We start from the raw sequence: 21,705 nt of genomic DNA, 5'->3' as shown, positions 1-21,705 counted from the left end.
TTTGTGAGGAGCCTACATACTGTTTTCCAGAGTGGCTATACCAGCTTGCATTCCCACCAACAGTGTAGGAGGGTTCCCCTTTCTCTACATCCTCTTCAGCATTTGTCATTTCCTGACTTGTTAATTTTAGCCATTCTGACTGGTGTGAGGTGGTACCTCACTATGGTTTTGATTTGTATTCCCCTGATGCTGAGTGATGTGGAGCAATTTTTCGTGTGTCTGTTGGCCATCTGGATGTCTTCTTTGCAGAAATGGCTGTTCATGAACTCTGCCCACTTCTTGATTGGATTATTTGTTTGTTGGGTATTGAGTTTGATAAATTCTGTATAGATTTTGAATACTAGCCCTTTATCTGATATCATTTGCAAATATCTTCTCCCATTCTGTCAGTTGTCTTTTGGTTTTGTTGACTGTTTCCTTTGCTGTGCAAAAGCTTTTGATATTGTTGAAGTCCCAATAGTTCATTTTTGCCCTTGCTTCCCTTGCCTTTGGCGATGTTTCTAGGAAGAAGTTGCTGAGGTCGAAGAGGTTGCTGCCTGTGTTCTCCTCCAGGATTTTGATGGATTCCTGTCTCACATTGAGGTCTTTCATCCATTTTGATTCTATTTTTGTGTGTGGTTTAAGGAACTGGTCCAGTTTCATTCTTCTGCATGTGGCTGTCTAATTTTCCCAACACCATTTGTTGAAGAGACTGGTTTTTTCCCATTGGGTATTCTTTCCTGCTTCATCAAAGATGAGTAGATCCTAGAGTTGAGGGTCTATTTCTGGGCTCTCTATTCTGTCCTATTGATCTGTGTGTCTGTTTTTTTTTTTTTTTTTTTTTTTTAATGTGTGTCTAGTTTTGTGCCAGTACCATGTTGTCTTAATGATGACAGCTTTGTAATAGAGCTTGCAGTCTGGAATTATGATGCCACCAACTTTGGCTTTCTTTTTCAACATTGCTCTGGCTATTCGGGGTCTTTTCTGGTTCCATGTAAATTTTAGGATTATTTGTTCCATTTCAAAAAATCGATGGTATTTTGATAGGGATTACATTAATGTGTAGATTGTTTGAGGTAGCATAGATATTTTCACAATATTTGTTCTTCCAATCCATGACATGGAACGATTTTTCATTTCTTTATTTCTTCTTCAGTTTCTTTCATGAGTACTTTATAGTTTTCTGAGTACAGATCCTTAGTTTTTTTTTTTTTTTTTAAAGATTTTATTTATTTATTTGACAGAGAGAAATCACAAGCAGGCAGAGAGGCAGGCAGAGAGAGAGGAGGAAGCAGGCTCCCTGCTGAGCAGAGAGCCCGATGCGGGCCTTGATCCCAGGACCCTGAGATCATGACCTGAGCCGAAGGCAGCGGCCCAACCCACTGAGCCACCCAGGCGCCCCAGATCCTTAGTCTTTTTGGTTAGATTTATTCCTAGGTATCTTATAGTTTTGTGTGCAGATATAAATAGGATCTACTCCTTAATTTCTCTTTCTCTGTCTTGTTGTTGGTGTATAGAAATGCAATGGATTTCTGTGCATTAATTTTTATATCCTAACACTTTACTGAATTCCTGTACACGTTCTAGTAGATTTGGAGTGGAGTCTTTTGGGCTTTCCACATAAAGTATTATATCATCTGCAAAGAGAATTTGACTTCTTTGCTGATTCACATGCCTTTTATTTCTTTTTCTTGTCTGATTGCCAAGACCAGGACTTCTAGTACTATGTTGAATAGCAGTGGTGATAGTGGACTTCCCTGCCATGTTCCTGACCTTAGGGGAAAAGCTCTCAGTTTTTCCCCATTAAGAATGATATTCACTGTGGGTTTTTCCATAGACGGCTTTGATGGTATTGAGGTATGTACCCTATATCCCTACACTGTGAAGAGTTTTGATCAAGAAACAATGTTGTACTTTGTCAAATGCTTTTTCAGCATTATTGAGGGTATCATATGGTTCTTGTTCTTTCTTTTATTAATGTATTATATATCACATTGATTGATTTGTGGATGTTGGGCCAAACTTGCAGCCCTGGAATAAATCCCACTTGGTCGTGGTGAATAATCCTTTTAATGTACTGTTGGAGCCTATTGGCTAGTATTTTGGTAAGAATTTTTGCATCTGTGTTCATCAAGGATATTGGTCTATAATCCTCCTTTTTGTTAGGGTCTTTGGTTTTGGGATCAAGGTAATGCTGGCCTCATGAAATGAGTTTGGAAGTTTTCCTTCCATTTCTATTTCTTGGAACTGTTTCAAGTGAATAGGAATTAATTCTTCTTTAAATGCTTGGTAGAATTCCCCCAACTGAGGGTGTCCCATCGTTGGGAGATTTCTGATGACTGCTTCAATCTCCTTACTGGTTATGGGTCTGTTCAGGTTTTCTGTTTCTTCCTGGTTCAGTTTTGGTTGTTTATACGTCTCTAGGAATGTATCCATTTCTTCCAGATTGTCAAATTTGCTGGTGTATAGTTACTCATAACATGTTCTTATAATTGTTTGTATTTCTTTGGTGTTGGTTGTGATCTCTCTTCTTTCATTCATGACTTTATGTGTTTGAGTCCTTTCTTTTTTCTTGGATAAGTCTGGCCAGGGGTTTATCAATCTTATTAATTCTTTCAAAGAACCAGCTCCTAGTTTCATTGATTTGTTCTATTGTTTTATTGGTTTCTATTTCATTGATTTCTGATCTGATCTTTATGATTTCTCTTCTCCTGCTGGGTTTAGGCTTTTTTTTGCTGTTCTTTCTTCAGCTCCTTTAGGTGTGGGGTTAGGTTGTGTACTTGAGACCTTTCTTGTTCTTGAGAAAGGCTTGTGTAGCTATATGCTTTCCTCTCAGGACTGCCTTTGCTGTGTCCCACAGATTTTGAACAGTTGTGTCTTCATTTTCATTTGTTTCCATGAATTTTTTCAATTCTTCTTTAATTTCCTGGTTCATCCATTCTTTCTTTAGTATGATGATTGTTAGCATCCTTGTATTTGAGGTCTTTCCAAATTTCCTCTTGTGATTGAGTTCCAGCTTCAAAGTATTGTGGTCTGAAAATATGCAGGGAATGATCCCAATCTTTTGTTACCAGTTGAGACCTGATTTGTGACCCAGGATATGATCTATTCTGGAGAATGTTCCATGTGCACTAGAGAATGTGTATTCTGTTGCTTTAGGATGGAATGTTCTGAATATATCTGTGATGTGCATCTGGTCCAGTTTGTCATTTAAGGCCTTTATTTCCTTGTTAATCTTTTGCTTGGATGATCTGTCCATTTCAGTGAGGGGTGTGTTAAAGTTCCCCACAATTATTGTACTATTGTTGATGTGTTTCTTTGATTTTGTTATTCATTGGTTTATATAGTTGGTTGCTCCCATGTTAGGGGCATAGATATTTAAAACTGTTAGATCTTCTTGTTGGACAGATCCTTTAAGTATGATATAGTGTCCTTCCTCATCTCTTATTATACTCTTTGGCTTAAAATCTAATGTATCTGATATGAGGATTGCCACCCCAGCTTTCTTTTGATGTCCATTAGCATGGTAAATTGTTTTCCACCCCCTAACTTTAAATCTGGAAGTGCCTTTGGGTCTAAAATGAGTTTCTTGTAGATAGCATATTGATGGGTTTGTTTTTGTTATCCATTCTGATACCCTTTGTCTTTTGATTGGGGCATTTAGCCTGTTTACATTCAGGGTAACTATTGAAAGATATGAATTTAGTGCCATTGTATTGCCTGTAAATTGACTATTACTGTATATTGTCTCTGTTCCTTTCTGGTCTATTACTTTTAGGCTCTCTCTTTGCTTAGAGGACCCCTTTCAATATTTCCTGTAGGGCTGGTTTTGTGTTTGCAAATTCTTTTAGATTTTCTTTGTCCTGGAAGCTTTTTATCTCTCCTATTTTCAATGATAGCCTAGCTGGATATAGTATTCTTGGCTGCATATTTTTCTTATTTAGTGCTCGGAATATACCATGCCAGTTCTTTCTGGGCTGCCAGATCTCTGCGGATAAGTCTGCTGCCAATATAATGTTTTTACCATTGTATGAGCTGCTTTTAGGATTTTCTCTTTTTCACTAAGACTTAAAGTTTTACTATTAGATGATGGGGTGTGGACCTATTTTTATTGATTTTAAAGGGGATTCTCTTTGCCTTCTGGATTTTGATGCTTGCTCCCTTTGCTGTATTAGGGAAGTTCTCTGCTATAATTTGCTTCAATATACCTTCTGCCCCTGTCTCTCTTTCTTCTTCTGGAATCCCAATTATTCTAATATTGTTTCTTCTTATGGTATCACTTATCTCTCGAATTCTCCCCTCATGGTCCAGTAATTGTTTGTCTCCTTTGCTCAGCTTCTTTATTCTCTTTCATTTGGTTTTCTATATCACTAATTATCTCTTCTGCCTCATTTATCCTAGCAGTAAGAGCCTCCATTTTTTATTGTACCTCATTAATACCTTTTTTTTATTTCAACTTGGTTAGATTTTAGTTCTTTTATTTCTCCAGAAAGGGTTTCTCTAATATCTTACATGACCTTTTCAATCCCAGCTAGCACCTTGAGAATCGTCATTCTGAACTCTAGTTCTGACATATTACCAATGCCCATATTGATTAGGTCCCTAGCTGTTGGTAATGCCTCTTGTTCTTTTTTTTTTTTTTTTTTGTGGTGAGATTTTCCACCTTGTATTTATACAAAAAATAAGGTTAAATAAAATGAAGTGATAAAACATGTCTATAAGAATGAAGTTCTAAAAAGATTTTTTTTTTTTGTAGAGAGGGATTGTTAAGATAAACTAGATAAAAAACATTAAAAGAGGAAAGAGGAAAAGTTAAAAACAATTTAACTTTGCAGGACTAAAGGATCATGGGGAAAAAGCCATGAATTCTGTGCATTGCTTTCCCCTAGCTCTCAAGTTTCGCTGTTCTTCTTGATTGGTGAGCTTGGTCTTGGCTGGATGTTCTTGCTGATCTTCTGGGGAGGGGCTTGTTGCAATGAGTATCAAATGTCTTTGTCCGATGCAGAATTGCACTACCCTTGCTAGGGCCCAGGATAAGTAATCTGCTTGGGTTCGCTCTTGGAAGCTTTTGTTCCCTGAATGCTTCCTGTAGAGTTCTGGAGGACGGGAATGAAAATAGCAGTCTCCCAATCTCTAGCCCAGAGGAGCTGAGAGCTCAGGGTCCCACACCTTAGTGTGTCCTTGGAGAAAAGCACCCAATCACTCCCATCTCCCTGGTCTCTGGCCGTGCTTACCCGGCCAGAGGTCACAGGCAGAGCTTACCTGGCCATGACCGAGCATTTCTGTCTCTGGCACACAGCCCCATTTGGAGTCTCCAAACCCAGCAGATTCCTGTCTCTCTCCTCTTCTGGTGGCTCTCCCCAGATCTGCCACTTATGGGGTCACTGCTCTTTGAGCAGTGACCTGATTGTGCTACAGATCACAGTTTAAGGTAACCAGGAGCTGAGAGCTCAATCCTGGGCTCCGTCTCTGTAGCCAGCTTTCCTGCTGTAATACCTGCGAGCTCTGCTACACTCAGACCCCCAATCCTTTTGTGATCCTGCGGGACCTGAGATCACGCTCTCCCCGCAAGGGCTCCACCCCCTAACTTAGCCTCTGGAGTGATGTCCCACAGTGGAGCAAACTTTTAAAAGTTCTGATTTTGTGCACTATCGCTCCACCGCTTGCCAGGAGCCAGTCCCTAACCCTGCGGTCTCTCTTCCCATGCTTTGGATTCACTTCTCCATATGTCCTACCTTTCAGAAAGTGGTCCATTTTCTGTTTCTAGAATTGCTGCTCCTCTTCTCTTCGATTTTGTGTTGGATTTGTAGGTGTTTGGAATGGTTTGATAACTATCTAACTGAACTCCTGTGATCTGATGTCATCTTTGCCTGCTACTCCTCCACCGTCTTGACTCCTCCCCTGTAATTCTCCTTTTTGATGGGGTCTTTGTCTGGTTTTGGAATCAAGGTAATGCTGGCCTAATAGAGTTTGGAATTTTTCTTTCTATTTCTTGGAGCAGCTTCAGAAGAATAGGTATGATTTCTTCTTTAAATGTTTGATATAATTTCCCTGGGGAACCATCTCGCCCTGGAGGACTCTTGTTTGTTGGGAGATTTTTAATTATTGCTTCAACTTACTGTCTGATTATAGGTCTGTTCAGGTTTTCTATTTCTTCCTTTTTCAGTTTTGGCAGTTTATACATTTCCAGGAATGCATCCATTTCTTCCAGATTGCCTCATTTCTTGACATATAGTTGCCCATAATATGTTCTTAAAATTGTTATTTCCTTGGTCATGATCTCTTCTCTTTTATTCATAGTTTTATTAATTTAAGTCCCCTCTAGTTTCTTTTTTTAAGTCTGGCAAGGAGTTTAATCAATTTTTTCAAAGATCCAGCTTCTAGTTTCATTGATCTGTTATACTGTTCTTTTGATTTTTATTTCATTGACTTCTACTCTAATCTTTATTATTTCTCTCCTTCTGCTTGGTTTAGGCTTTATTTGCTGTTCTTTCTCAGTTCCTTTAAATGTAAGGTTAGCCTGTGTATTGGAGACTTTTCAAATTTTTTGAGGAAGACTTTTATTGCTATGTACATTCCTATTAGGACTGTCTTTGCTGTATCCCAAAGGTTTTTAACTGTTGTGTTTTCATTTTCATTTGTTCCCATGAGTTTTTAAAAATTCTTCTTTAATTTCCTGGTTGACCCATTCATTCTTTAGTAGGATGCTCTTTAACCTCCAAGTGTATGAGTCCCTTCCAAATTTCCTCTTGTATTGGACTTCAAGTTTCAAAACATTATGGTCTGAAAATATTCAGGAAATCTTTCCAGTCTCTTGGTACCTGTTGAGACCTGATTTGTGACCCAGTATGTGATCTATTCTGGAGAAAGTTCCATGTGCTCTTGAGAAGAAGTGTGTATTCTGTTACTTTAGGATGGAATGCTCTGTATAAATCTGTATAGTCCATCTGGTCCAGTATGTCATTCAAAGCCCTTGTTTCCTTGATGATCTGCTTAAATGATCTGTCCATTGCTGTGAGTGGGGTGTTGAAATCCCCTACTATTATTGTATTATTTATCTTTGTGTTTCTTTGATTTGGTTATTAATTGGTTTACATAATTGGCTGCTCACAAATTAGGGACATAAATATTTATAATTGTTAGATCTTCTTGTTGGTTGGACCCTTTAAGTGTCCCTCATCATCTCTTACTATACAGTCTTTGGTTTATAATGTAATTTGTATGATATTAGGATTGCTTTCCTAGCTTCCTTTTGAGGTCCATTAGCATGATAAGTGATTCTTCACCCATTCACTTTCAGTCTAATTTAGGTCTAAAATCGGTCTCCTGTAGACAGCATATGGATGGGTCTTGCTTTTTTATCCAATGTGATACCTTGAGTCTTTTGATTGGAGCATTTAGCCCATTTACATTCAGAGTTAACTATTGACATATGAATTTAGTGTCATTGTATCATGTGCAAAATCTCTGTTTCGGTAGATTGTCTCTGTTTCTTTCTAGTCTGTGTTACTTTTGGGCACTCTCTTTGCTTACAGGATCCCCTTTAATACTTCTTGCAGGACTGGTTTAGTGATTGCAGATTTGTTTTAGTTTCTGTTCCTGGAAGCTCTTTATCTGTCCTTCCATTCTGAATGACAGCTTTGCTGGATAAAGTATTCTTGGCTGTGTGGTTTTCTCATTTAGTAGCCTGATACATCATGCCAGCCCTTTCTCTGATGCCAGTCTAATTTTTCTACCATTGTAGGTTAAGGAGCTCTTACCTTGAGTGGCTTCCAGGATTTTCTCTTTATCTCTGAAGTTTTCAAGCTTCACTATTATATGTCAGGGTACTGATCTATTTTTATTGATTTTGGGGGGGTATTCTCTCTACCTCTTGGACTTGATTGCCTGTTTCCTTTCCCCGATTTGGGAAGTTCTCAGGTATGATTTGCTCAAATATACCTTCTGTCCCTCTCTTTCTTTCTTCTTCCTCTGGGACCCCAATAATTCTAATATTGTTTTGGTTTATGATATTGCTGATTTCTCGAAGCCTTCACTCATGGTCCATTAATTGTTTTTCTCTCTTTTCCTCAGCTTCCTTCTTTTCCATCATCTTGTCTTCTATGTCACTACTTTATCTTCTGACTCATTTACTCTAGATGTTAGAGTATCCACTTTAGACTGCATCTCAGTTAAAGCATTTTTAATTTCGGCCTGATTAGATTTTATTTCTGCTCTAAGAGATTAGGTAGTGTCATTTATTCTTTTTTCAAGCCTAGCTAGTACATTTAGAATTGTTATACTGAATTCTAGCTTTGAATTTTTACTTATGTCCATATCAATTAGAATCGATGATAGAGAGTGTCACCTCTGGTTCTTTCTTTCTTTATTTTTTAGATTTTATTATTTATGTATTTTAGAGAGAGAGAGAGCGAGCCCAAGCAGAGGGAGGAGCAGAGGGAAAGAGAAAAGCAAACTTCCCACTGAGCAGAGAGTCCAATGCAGGGCTCAATCCCAGGACCTTGAGGTTATGATCTAATCGGAAGGCAAACACTTAACAGACTGAGACACCCAGGCATCCCTGGCTCTTTCTTTCATTGTGGATTCCTCCTTCAAGTCATTTTTCTCAGAGAAAAATGGATGAATGAGAGAACAAAAATCAAGAATATGAAGTATGACCTAAGTGAAATACATATTAGACAAATCCAAAGAGGTCAGAAACCAGAAAAGAAGAAAAAGAAAAGAAAAAGAGCGTATAATCTCACAGGTTGACAAAACAGGGCAATCCACTTAGTCCTGAGTGTATCTTGGTCTGTTTGTTAGAAGACACTAAATCCCAAAATTACAAGGAATGCAAAATACAAAACCACACACACACACACACACACACACACACACAAAATTGAATAGTGTGAAAGGAAGCCAAAATTGAAGAATATATCTATAAAATATAAATGTAAAAATGAAAAGAGACACCTGGGTGAGATAGTTGGTTAAGCGTCTGCCTTTGCCTAGGTTATGATCCCAGGGTCCTGAGATTGAGCCCTGTATTGGGCTCCTTTACTCATCAAGGAGCCTGCTTCTCCCTCTGCCTTCCACTCCCTCTGCCTTCTGCTCCTCTGTGTGTGCTTGCTTTCTCTCTCTCTCTCTCACACACACACAATTAAATAAAAAATTTTAAAAAATGAAAATTTAAAAAAGACTTAAAAACAAAGAGTTAAAAGAAGAAATTTGTAGAAAAGTTTAAAAAAAAAAAGAAAAAGAAAAAGAGAACTCTCACCTGGATTTAAATCCTAACACTAGAAGTGGGAGCCCTCCAAAAGTCACCACAAGTCTTTCATGTGTACTCCTCGCCATGGCTCAGCTCCACACATGCTTCTTCACCGTCAAAATATATGTGGTAGATGGTGTTCCCTTTTCAATTCTTGCATGCTCTGAAATTGCTGACCTTAGCAACATCATCAGTAAACCACTGGAGGGCAAAAATGAGTTCCACAAACATTTGGAGTTTGATTTCCTTATCAAGGGCCAGTTTCTGCAAATACCTTTGCTCAACCACTTGGAACTGGAAAACATCCCATCAGAAGAGGCTGTGGATATGGAATATGTGGAGAAGTACACTGCCCCTCAGCCAGAGCAATGCTTGTTCCATGCTGACTGGATCAGTTCAGTCCGAGAGACAGAGGAATAGATTTTGTTTTTATTATATAATATATATTTTTAAAATTTTTAAAATTTATTTTCGGCGTAACAGTATTCATTATTTTTTGCACCACACCCAGTGCTGCATGCAATTTGTGCCCTCTCCAGTACCCACCACCTGGTTCCCCCAACCTCCCACAGAGGAATGGATCTTGATGGGTTCTTAATGATAAGACTTCTTGGATCTGGTCCTTGGAAGGAAAGTCAGTAATGACAATCTTGGGACATACAGACATTGTAAAAGCTGTGGCCTGGGTGAAAAAAGGATAGCTTGTCTTGCCTACTATTGAGTAGCTCTGTGGATGGGATGATTCTCTTACAGGAGCAGAATGTGGAGAGAACCAAAGTAAAAGCTCTGCATGCTGCAGAGCTGCGGAAGTGTGGATTCTCTAGCTATTGATAGCGTCAGAACTAAATTTTGCAGTGGCTCCTGGGATAAGAAGCTAAAGATCTGGTCTACAGTTCCTATAGATGAAGAAGATGAAATGGAGGGATCCACAAATCAAGAAAAAACAGAAAATAGAGCAGTTGAGACCAACAAGAACCATCTTTGGCTGCAAGGAAGCAATATCCTTAGTTCTGTGGTTGGATGCTGAAGAAATCTGCAGTGCCTCTTGGGACCACAGAGTTAGGGTGTGGAATATAGAGTCTGGCATTCTTAAGTCCATTTGCACAGGAAATAAAGTGTTTGATTGTATCTCCTATTTTCCATTTTGTAAACATTTAGCATCTGGAAGCACAGATAGACATATCAGACTGTGGGATCCCTGAACTAAAGATGGTTCTTTGGTGTCCCTGTCCCTAACCTCACATACACGCTGGGTCACATCATTAAAGTGGTCTCCTACTTATGAGCAGCAGCTGATTTCACGTTCTTTAGGTAACATCATCAAGAAGTTGTAAGTTTCCTGTCTGATCTGGCGGCTCATGAAGACGGAGTTCTGAGTGTGTACTGGACAGACACAGGGTTACTTCTGAGTGGAGGAGCAGACAATAAATTGTATTCCTACAGATATTCACCTATTACTTCTCATGTGGGGACATGAAAGTGAATGATAAATTTGACTACAGAGATTCTTTCTGTAAATGACATTGATAACGACTCCTCAGGTAACATCAGTGACAGTTCAGAAAGCAGCCTCTTTAAGTTTATGTAATGTTTTCACCCTTGATAATATCTATCACTCTTTATTTTGTATTTATTATACAATGGTTTGTGTTATTAAGTATAAAATGTTACCTGCCTTTTCTGCCATTTGCAAACTCTTTTTTTTTTTAATATTCTTTTTTTAAATTTTTATTTTATTTTATTTTTTTTTTTAAAGATTTTATTTATTTATTTGACAGAGAGAAATCACAAGTTGGTGGAGAGGCAGGCAGAGAGAGAGAGAGGGAAGCAGGCTCCCTGCTGAGCAGAGAGCCCGATGCGGGACTCGATCCCAGGACCCTGAGATCATGACCTGAGCCGAAGGCAGCGGCTTAACCCACTGAGCCACCCAGGCGCCCCTGCCATTTGCAAACTCTTGAAACAAAACTGAGTTTAAGAAATTTCCTTTTATAGGTATTGGTTTGAATTAAGAATTGCCTTTTAAATGCTATAAAAGCATATATTAAAAATTTGTAATTGTCCAGATTTTTATTTCTGATGGAGAAACTTAAGTTTTCCTACATTAGCTATCTTTAAAAAAAGTATCTTAAGGAAAGTAACATATTCTAATAGAGAAAAAATTAGAACTACAATTTGCTTTGGGTAAAATAAGTGATGTCTAACTATATAAGATTTTGTGGGTATTCAGAACATTAAAACATGTAGATGCTGCCAATTAAGAGTTTGTTGAAAATTTTTAAGTGAAGTACTTGTATTAAAGATATGCCTCAATCCTTTAGAAATTACATTTGGTTTCATGGAAACCAGGAATCTTTCTTCCCAACCTATCCTTTTATAGAATAAAATCTTTAGACAAAACTCTTCAGTCAGTGTTAGATAATAAACATTCAATAAATTTAAAAAAATTTAAACTGAAAGACTAAAGACACGTACCCAAAACCCTCTACTTCCATATATTATTTTCCCCTAGTGCCAGAGTTTTTTTTAGTTTCGAGTAATCTATAAACTCAGTATTTGCCTGAGGATCTTGCTGGTCTTCTGGAGGTGGGGCTTGTTGCCCTGATTCTGAGGTGTTTTTGCCTGGGTGGAGCTGTACCAGCCCTTGCCAGAGGCCACGCTCCGTGTAAGCTGCTTTGGGTTGTTCTATGTGGCTTTTGTTCCCTGAAGGCTTTTCAAGCAGCTTTAGAGGGTGGAGGGAAAAAAAAAAGTGAAAAATAGCAGTGGCCTGATCTCCAGTCCTGGAGCTGAAGGATTTCAGCGCCCCCTCTATAGTGCACCCTCAGGGGAAGAAGGCAGTCCAACCCTTTCGTGTTGGCCAAACTCCCCAGACTCCTGTGATGCTCACTTGCACCATTCCTCCCAGAGGAGGGAGCACTGGGCCCCTGTTTGCCTGATCCCATGCCACTCCTCCTGGGGCAAGGAGTTGGAACTCTCAGCAGTTGTTGCTTGCTGGGCCTCTGCTTGGAGAGCGGTTGCCTAGTTGAGAGTTTATGGCAACATCTAGCCGACGGGGTCACTCCAGAGCTCACTGAGTGTACCTGGCTTCCCTGCTCCAAACCTTGTTAACTCTGCTGCATTCAGGCACCCCTGGTCTTCCTGTGACCCTGGGGATCCTGAGACCACACTGTCCTACCTAGGATTCTGCCCCAATTCATTACCTGAGCACCTTTCAGGCAGAGACGTCTCTCACTGGAGTAGACGTCTAGAAGTTCTGATTTTGCATTCTGCTGCTTATCACTTTCCAGAAGCCGGTTTATGGAGTCTCCTTCCTCCCGAAGTTTCCCCTCAGATTCACATCTGTGCACCTCCTGCCTTGCAAAAAGTGGTTGCTTTTCTATTTGTAGATTTGCAGCAATTCTTTTCTTAGATCTCAGGTTGATCACATGTGTTGAGAATGATTTGATAGATACCTAGCTGAATTCACTCCTCTTCCACCATCTTCCTCTGAGAGCTGGAAAGCATCTTTTGCATTTCAGTTATTGTATTAACTCTGTTTTTCTGTTGAAGTTATTCTATCTTTCTGTTGAAGTTCTGAGCTCTTCCACTCTTCTCTCAAGTTGGCTGAGCATCTTTATGACCATTTGAACTCTTTATCAGGTTGATTGCTTATCTCTATTCTGTTCTTTTTCTGGTTTTATCTTGTTCTTTCATTTCGAGCATAATCCTTGATCTTGTTATTTCCTTTGACTTTCTCTGTTTGTTTTTCTGAGTTATGCAAAACCTCCACCTCTCCAGTCTTCAAGGAGTGGCCTTGTGTAGGGACGTCATTTGTACAGACAGCATGTGCCTGTTAGTGCTGGCTGGCTGGTGCTGGTGCAGTTGAAGGCCTGGGGTCCTCGGGCATTCTGAATGGGGGTCACCCTCTTAGGATGGCTTGAGTCGGAATGGGCACAGGCCAGGTGTTCCCAGGGTGCTTTTCACTGGGGCTGCCCTGGTGGGAAGGCTGGAACTGAAGTCAGCGTGGGCCGAGGGGTTCCTGGCGTGCTCTTCATTGGGGCTACCCTAATAGGATGTCTGGAGTGGGCTTAGGCCAGGGATTTTCATATGAGGGGGCACTCTGATGGAATGGTTGGAGCTAGAGAATATGTGGACATGGGGGCCCCTTTTGGGGGATTGGCAGAGCTTGTGTGGGCTAGGGTCTGGGCTTATTGGGGTGGCAGGCCAGCCAGACCATCCGGATCCTACTCTGGTCTGTGCTATCAAAGTGGAGGGGAAATGTAACCAGTGGAACTTGCCAGCACCTCCAGCACCTCCAGTCCCAGCACCTTCCAGCACTTACCTCACCGTATGGCCCATGCTCTAGGATTAGGTGGGTTTCCTTCACATGTAGGCTAATTGCCCTTGAAACATCTGGTTGTTGTTGTTATTGTTTTGTTTTTATTTTTACTGTGCCCCAGGGCAGGTGGATCTGCATATGGCCCCTCAGAGCTATCCCCCATTCTGCAGTTGGTAGCATCACATGGGGTTCCTGTCATTACTGTGTCTGTTTTTCCTGATGTTCTCTGTATGATCTCTCTATCCTACGTTGTGCAGAAGCTCTTCGGTCAGACCTTGGTTCTTCTTTAGGAACTATTGCTCTATATGTATGTATAGATTCTAGATGTAAGGGGTTCCTCCTACTGGACCATCTTGAACCCCTCCCCTGAAACGAAGGTTTTTACTAAATTGCTTAAGGGCAAAATCTTGCCTGAGCTAATGTGAACCTGTTTGGCAGAAAAACTTGATATGAAACTATTATCTTATTTAGCTCACTTTTAAAAAATGTGTGTATACTGTACTGTATGGTGACTAGCATAGCATAGTAAAATAAAATTTAAAAATATATTTGTGCATTTTGCTCTAGGAATATTAGTATGTTTGATTAATGGAAGCCTCAGACCCTGCTAAGGGTGTTATGTAATTTGTATTGAAGGGGTCATATTTTTAAAAAATGAAAAATTTTGAATTCCAAAAACATTGGTCCTCAAAAATTTCAGACAAGGAATTGTGACCTATTACTCTCCTTAAAACACAGCAGCTGGAATGAATGCAAGACTTTGCTTGTGGTCGTGTACCCGCTCAAAGTACAATAGTGGTGATCAGATCATCTTAGAAACTAAAATTTTAGCTTCATGAACAAAACAATAAAATGTGACTTGAAAGATACAGTTCGGTAAATTTGCAGGGCTTTCTGGGAGATGCTTTCTGGGGAGTCCCATGGTGTTCTGCTCTTGGCCAGATCCTGACCATTGGCTTCATTGATGGTTTCTGGTAAATCAGGACTTTTTGCGGTAAGCAACAGAAGTCTATGTGGGCTAACTCAGGCCAAAGGATTCTCAAGTGGGGGGATAGCTGGCTCTTTGTGATGTTACAGAATCAGGAATTAAAACCCCACAGGAATTTAAGGGTTCCCTCACTGTCTTTTTTTTCCCTGCTTCCCTACTGGTCCACTTTATCCATCTCTCTGGCTAAAGAGCAATTTTTAAAATTTTTCAATTTGCTTGGCAGAAAATGACCATCGCCAACAACTCCTATGCCATATCTTCTCCATTTACCAGCACAGCCTGATTGGGGCCCCGCATCTTAGTTTAAATTCCAGTTTCCTCATGAAAGGACATTATCTGGCCCAATAGGCTAAGGCTTTGTTGTGGTTTAGAGGGACAGAGGTACTTTTTCCAAACATGGGTCCTCTCTCAGTAACTGTGTGGATGAGGAGGAGATGAGCAACTCCTGGTAAAGTGTGTCCAGGTTGGAGAATGGAAGGTTGGGCAGACCCCACCCTCTGGGGGAAAAAAAAAGCAAATATATATATAATATATATATGTATGTATGTATGTATGTATGTATGTTTGGGCTTGGGCTGTTATAACAAATACCATAGCCTTGGTGACTTAAACAAATATTTTTTTTCCTTGCAGTTCTGGAGGCCGAAGTTCTGAGAGAGGGTGGCAGTATGGTTGAGTTCTGGTACAAGCCACCTTCTTGGCTTATAGATACCCTCCTTCTTCACTGTGTCTTCACATGGTGGAGAGATATCTCCTTGTCGCCTCTACTTAAAAGGGAATTAATTCCATCATGAGAGCCCCACTGTCATGACCTCATCTAACCCTAATAACCTCCCAAAAGCCCCATCTCCAAATACCAACAAATTACACAGTGGGTTGGGCTTCAACATATGAATTTTCAGATATGCAAACATTTAGTCCATAGTGTGTGTGTATACACATAATCTATAAAGCATCTACCTAAAAGACATGGCAAGGATAATGATTTACTTTTGGATCTATGTAGTCCTTTTTGAAGCCCAGAAATGTATAAAGTGACTGGGCAGGTAGGTCAGGCTATAAGCAGAGAAAACTCTGAGTCTATACCTTGAAACAAAATAGACCACATGTGCACCATCACTCCCATGTCAGCACCAAGCTAAAAATAGTGATTTAAAAAAAGGCAAGGTGTGGGGCACCTGGGTGGCACAGTTCGTTAAGCCTCTGACTCTTGGTTTCGGCTCAGGTCATGATCTCAGCGTTGTGAGATCGAGCCCCACATTGAGCTCCATGATCAGTTTGGAGTCGGCTTGAGAGTCTTTCTCCCTCTGCCCCTCCCCCACTCTAAAGTAAATTCACAAATCTTTAAAAAATAAAAATAAAAAAGGCAAGGTAAGAATCTGATCATTTCAGCAAAATTCTGTCTGCTTATTGTTGGAGTAGGAGCAGGGTGTGAAAAGGCATAAGGATGATAGGTCAGCAGCTCTGGAGAAAACAGGTGAGCTGTTTCATACCCTCAGTGCCCAGATTGTGCCCACTTGCCTTCCATGGTCCTGTGTCGGAGCATCTGAACCAAGGACTGGTGTCCTTTTGTCCAGGTGATCCAAGATCCTTCCTTGACTCTCCCAACTCCACTAAACTGTAGCTCTGCCTCATTCTTCCTGCTGAGAGACCAAATCAAGAGAAACTGTCTCAAGGAGACAGTAGGAGAAAGAGTCTCCTTTTATCCTTCACTCTGAATTGGTAGTCAAACCCCAAACCGTGCCTTATTCACCAAGATTTTACTTACCTCCCCCCTTTTTTTAAAAAGATTTTTTAATTTATTTATTTGACAGACAGATCACAAGCAGGCAGAGAGGCAGGCAGAGAGAGAGGGGGAAGCAGGGTCCCTGCTGAGCAGAGAGCCCGATGCGGGGCTCCATCCCAGGACTCTGGGATCATGACCTGAGCCAAAGGCAGAGGCTTTAACCCACTGAACCACCCAGGCACCCCAAACTGCAGCCCTTTTAAGTGCATAATTATTGGGCACTCAGCAAGTTTACTGGGTGGGACAGAAATCAAGGGTCGGCTTGAGCCAGCCCCTTTGTGAAGTTATTTTCCGCTTGTACTTTTTTTTTTTTTTTTTGAAGATTATTTATTCATTTTAGGGAACACATGAGAAGGGAAGGAGTAGAGGGAGAGAGAGAATCTCAAACAGTCTCTGTGCTGAGCATGGAGCCTGATCTGGGGTGCGATCCCAAGACCAGAAGATCGTGACCTGAGACGAAACCAAGAGTTGGATGCTTAACCAACTGAGCCACCTAGGCACCACCCCCACCCGCCTTGTACTTTTTGCGGACTTTTAGAAAGGAAACTAACCTAAATGCCTCTGGCTTGGGAGGACAAGCCATTAAAAACTCCAGTCCTCTGTTCTCCCATCTGCGCAGTGCTGTCTTTTCATATTAATGTAGAGGAGATAAAATCTCCATTCTTTAACATTCACCTGGGGCATCAGAAGGTTTATTCTCAGCTGAATTTCCATAAGATCCTAGCAAATACAAGTTGTAGTCACTGGTTTTTTGTTTTTTGTTTTTTGTTTTTTGTTTTTTTTTTGGCATTTGAGCTGATGTGTCATCTTTTCCAGCTCTCACAGTTCCAATGTCTGACCATCTGGGCAGGGTCACAGAGGAGGGAGGTGGAGAAGGACCAGCAGCACTGTGTCTGCAGACAGCAGGAGCATCTAGTCCTCCCTGCTGTGGCTTTCCTGATGCAGTTCTTGATTAGATTCCCTAGGGAATAAAATGACACTCCCCGACGCTCACATTGCCATGCCGCTGAGAGCACAACTAACTCCAGCCTAAGGTATCACACATCACGTGTATGTAGTCAGCATACAGTTATTCAAGAGTTGTCTTTGCAGTTTTGGTACCATCAGGTCTTGTTGGAAAGAGCTGTGGCCTAGAAGTTAGGATGCCTGGGTTTTAGTTATGGTTCTGGCAGTGTGAGAACTTGGGCAAGCTGCTCACTCTTCCTGACTTGCCATTTTCTTTCCTTTCTTCTTTTCTCTTCTCTTTTCTTTTCCTTTCTTTCTTTCTTTCTTTTTTTTTTTTTCTTTTAAAAAATATTTATTTGATACAGAGAGACACACTGGGAGAGGAAATACAAGCAGGGGAAGTGGGAAAGGGAGAAGCAGGCTTCCTGCTGAGCAGGGAGCCTGATTTGAGGCTTGATTCCAGGACCCTGGGATCATGACCCGAGTCAAAAGCAGATGCTTACTGACTGAGCCACCCAGACATCCCATGACTTGCAGTTTGCTTGCCTGTAGAATGAGAGTTGTATTCTGTGATTGTTTCACACTCTGATTTAATTTTGAGCTTCATAATAGAGCATTCCAGACCTTTATTAGAAAGTGTGTATCTGGGAAAGGTAAAATTCAGAATAGCTAGTTGTATTAGTTTGCTAGGGCTACTGTTAAAAAATACCACCAACTGGTTGGCTTAAACAGTAGAAATTTGCTGTCCTATGGGTGCAGAGTCTAGAATTCCCAGATCAAGCTGATGGTAGGTTTGGTTCTTCCTGAGGGCTTCGAAGGAAAATCTGTTCCCTGACACTCTCCTAGTTTGGTCATTTACTAGCAATCTTTGACCTTTTTTGGCTTGTAGATCTATTACTCAGGTCTCTGCCTTCATCATTACATAGCATTTTTCCAGTGTGCCTTTGTGTCTAAATTACACCCCCCTTTTTATGAAGACCTAGTCATTTTGGATTAGGGTCCACCCTGATGATTTCATTTTAAATTGGTTACCTCTGTGAAGACCATATTTCAAAAAAAAGGTCACATTTTGAGGTACTGGGAGTTAGGGCTTCAACGTATCTTTTTTGGAGGACACAATTCAACCAGCCGTAACACCAGTTGTAACACTTGGTTAAATATACCTGCATGGAAGAGGTAAATGGAATAAATGTAGTCTTTGAATTATTTTCAATTAGATGATATCTTTCTCTTATTTTTATGGGATACTTGGAGTTGAGTTTATTAGTGTTACCAGGTTTAAGATGTAGTGTCCCTTCAACTAGTTCTCAGGAAACAATTTGCATTTCTTTGTGTCTCCAGTTCCAGTTGTGTTAACTCTTCCTCCATTCTCCTCCATTCTTCCTACTTGGATCTTAGAAAATAAAGATCTATTCTTTATTCTCTAATTCGCTGTCTAGAATAAAAATGCAGCCATCATCATCACTGAATCATCACTTCTGCTTTCACAGGCTTATTTTTCTTCCTTCCCCACTTTTCTAGGGCCAAATTTCTAGAAATTTGGGGACTAGAAGGGACCAGAGATATTTTCTGAGCCCATATGTGGCTTGAGTTTCCTTGAAAGGCCTACACTTTTAGACCATCTCTAAGGTGACCTTTTCTACTTCTGAGGCAAATGATCAATGACTTTTTTTTTTATCAAGTTAAAATGCATTTCCCCATTCTACCACCAGTGAGCTCTCTAGAGCATGACAGAACAAAGCCATTTCATCTTCCATGGGAGGCCCTTGGAAACAACACTATCTACTCATTTTTATACTCCTGTTAACACTTGAGAGGCTGATTTCCCTGGTTCTAATAGTTATTTAATCTGTCAACTTCAAGCTGGTACAGCCACTCTGGAAAACAGTAGGGAGGTTCCTCAAGACATTAAAAATAGAGCTACCCTATGACCCAGCAATTGCACTACTGGATATTTACCCCAAAGATACCGATGTAGTGATCCAGAGGGGCACCTGCACTCCAGTGTTCTCAGCAGCAATTTGCACAATAGTCAAACTATGGAAGGAACCTAGAGTCCCTTCATATATACAGTGGAATATTACTCAGCCATCAGAAAGGGTGAATACCCACCATTTGCATCAGCATGGATAGGTTAAGCAGAGAAAGACAGTTATACTGTTTCACTCATAGGTGGAACATAAGGAGTAGCACAGAGGACCACAAGGGGAGGGAGGGAAAACTGAATGCGAAGAAATCAGAAAGGGAGACAAACCATGAGAGACTCTGGACTCAGGGAAACAAACTGAGGGTTACAGAGGGTAAGGGGTGGGGGATGGGGTAACTTGATGATGGCATTAAGGAGGGCATGTGTGGTGAGTGTTACAAGCAACTAACGAATCGTTGAACACTACAGCAACACTACATATGTTGGCTAATTGAACATAATAAATAAAATACATAATTTAAAAATATATAAATAAAAATAAAATATAATTTTTAATATAAAAAATTTGTCAACTTCAGGGCCTGCAACTATTTAGTTGAGATAGCTTGGGTGAGTAATAGAACCTCTTTGAACCTAAGAATCCACATCCTCGAATTGGGTTATAACAAAAAGACTCGAATTTCAAGAGCTTGCTCTTTCCATTTCTAGCTTCACTTTAATGAATCTTAGTCTGTAAATCTATAGAAAGACCATAGTACTTGCTTTCCCTCATAGGATTACTTGGAAATGGAATGTGATGATGTTTGTCAGACTGATTTGGTGCCTATTACTGCTGCTACTATTATTAAGGGTCTGGGTGGGAGGTCCTTTTACTAAATGAAGACAGGAAGTGAATAAAAAAAAACTTGCTGCAAGTCACCCTGAGTTTCTAGGAAGTATTTGGGGACAGGATGTTTGGGAAAGCCGGAAGTGTCATTCAAAGAATTATTTTTCAATCTGTGTCCCAAGTTCTGATTTTTAGCTGGCTTCTGGAGCTGCCTGGGAAATGGTTAAGTTCACTTAGAAGATCAAATCAGGGAGAAGTACATTTATTGTTTTGGAAAAAATTAAGACAAATATAGGAGGGGTAGGTATCGTTTTGATCCCCTCCTCATCCAAATCAAGAACTAGCTTCTTTTGATTTAAGAAACTTTCAGGAAAAAAGCATAGACAAGAATTATCTTTAATGAATCACAAGAAAAGAAAATGACAAATGATTATTTCTTCTTGGCCTGCCCTCTTCCTCATACATATCTTCTTCTGGCATTAAGCAAGACAGACCTCTGTGCAGACAAATTACAGTGCAGTTATGGAACTGGAATGGGCTCTCCCTCACAGATGTGGTCCGGAGGCTCCCACTGGACCGTATGATGGCCAGTTGGGTCCTTTCCAAAGAATGGCTGAACCTTCTGTTTCATCTCTAGGCCCTGCAAGGTGAGTTGTAGCTATTCTGGGTTTCTGGTTGCCTGCACTAGTATCTGAGGGTGCCATTTAGTGGTCCTTTCAGCCCCTCTAGGGATGAGAGAAAGGGATGCTGCTTTCAGGAGCCTAAGGGCTAGCCATCTGCCATGCTTACACACGAATGATTTCAGCATCCAGAGAATCACATCAGGAGCTAATTAGAGCCAATTTTAATTATTTATTGGGGTCAGCTTTTTGTCTACTCTCTTATTCAAGAGAGACTGTTGCTCTAATAGTATTATTAAACATTATAGTGAATCTTAAATGTTTGTTCTGTGCCTCTCTGGTATCCTAATTGCTAATTTTGTTTGGGATCTGACCTTGGTATAAAAGATCTACAAAATTTACCCAGATCCTTGCTACCATAGGTGTAATCAACTGTAAAATTGCTATGTTGCTTTGCTGAAATCATCTGGTGGTAGTATGAGTGTGTATTTAGAGATGACAGAATAAGGGCTTTGAACCTTTATCATTTAAAAAACAAAATATAAAAGGTTAAGGTGTCCATGTTAAGGTTTTCTGTTATCAGGGTTACTATGGTAGGTCCTTGGTGCAGCCTTTCAGAGTTTGCTTTTTAGAAAAGCTCTACTGGGGCGCCTGGGTGGCTCAGTGGCTTAGGCCACTGCCTTCGGCTCGGGTCATGATCCCAGGGATCTGGAATCGAGCCCCGCATTGGGCTCTCTGCTCTGCAGGGAGCCTGCTTCCCTCTCTCTCTCTCTGCCTGCCTCTCTGCCTACTTGTGATCTCTGTCTGTCAAATAAATAAATAAAAAATCTTGAAAAAAAGAAAAGCTCTACTGGTGTTCTGATAGGCTCCATCCCATCCATTTATATTTTTTTAATTTAAACCCTGCCAGCAGAGGCCAATCAAAATGTGATACTATTTTTTCTCACTAACCCAATTATTTTGTTAAGATTTTAAAATTTATTTATTAGAGAGTGAAAGAGCACAAGAGGGAGGGAAGGGTCAGAGGGAGCTGCTGAGCAGGGAGTCTGCTTCAGGACTTGGTCCCAGG

At 40.4% G+C, this 21,705-nt stretch overlaps 1 pseudogene; it reads left to right on the top strand.

The window, feature by feature from the left end:
• The first annotated feature begins 9,062 nt into the window (after positions 1-9,062).
• LOC131830377 (ribosome biogenesis protein WDR12-like) lies at positions 9,063-10,756 on the top strand (annotated as a pseudogene).
• The last annotated feature ends 10,949 nt before the right edge of the window (positions 10,757-21,705 follow it).

The sequence above is a fragment of the Mustela lutreola genome, chromosome 4 (assembly GCF_030435805.1).
Source record: "Mustela lutreola isolate mMusLut2 chromosome 4, mMusLut2.pri, whole genome shotgun sequence".
NCBI classification, from domain to species: Eukaryota; Metazoa; Chordata; class Mammalia; order Carnivora; family Mustelidae; genus Mustela; species Mustela lutreola.
The sequence above is the reverse complement of the archived record's forward strand: the minus strand, read 5'-3'. Positions and strand labels throughout refer to the sequence as shown.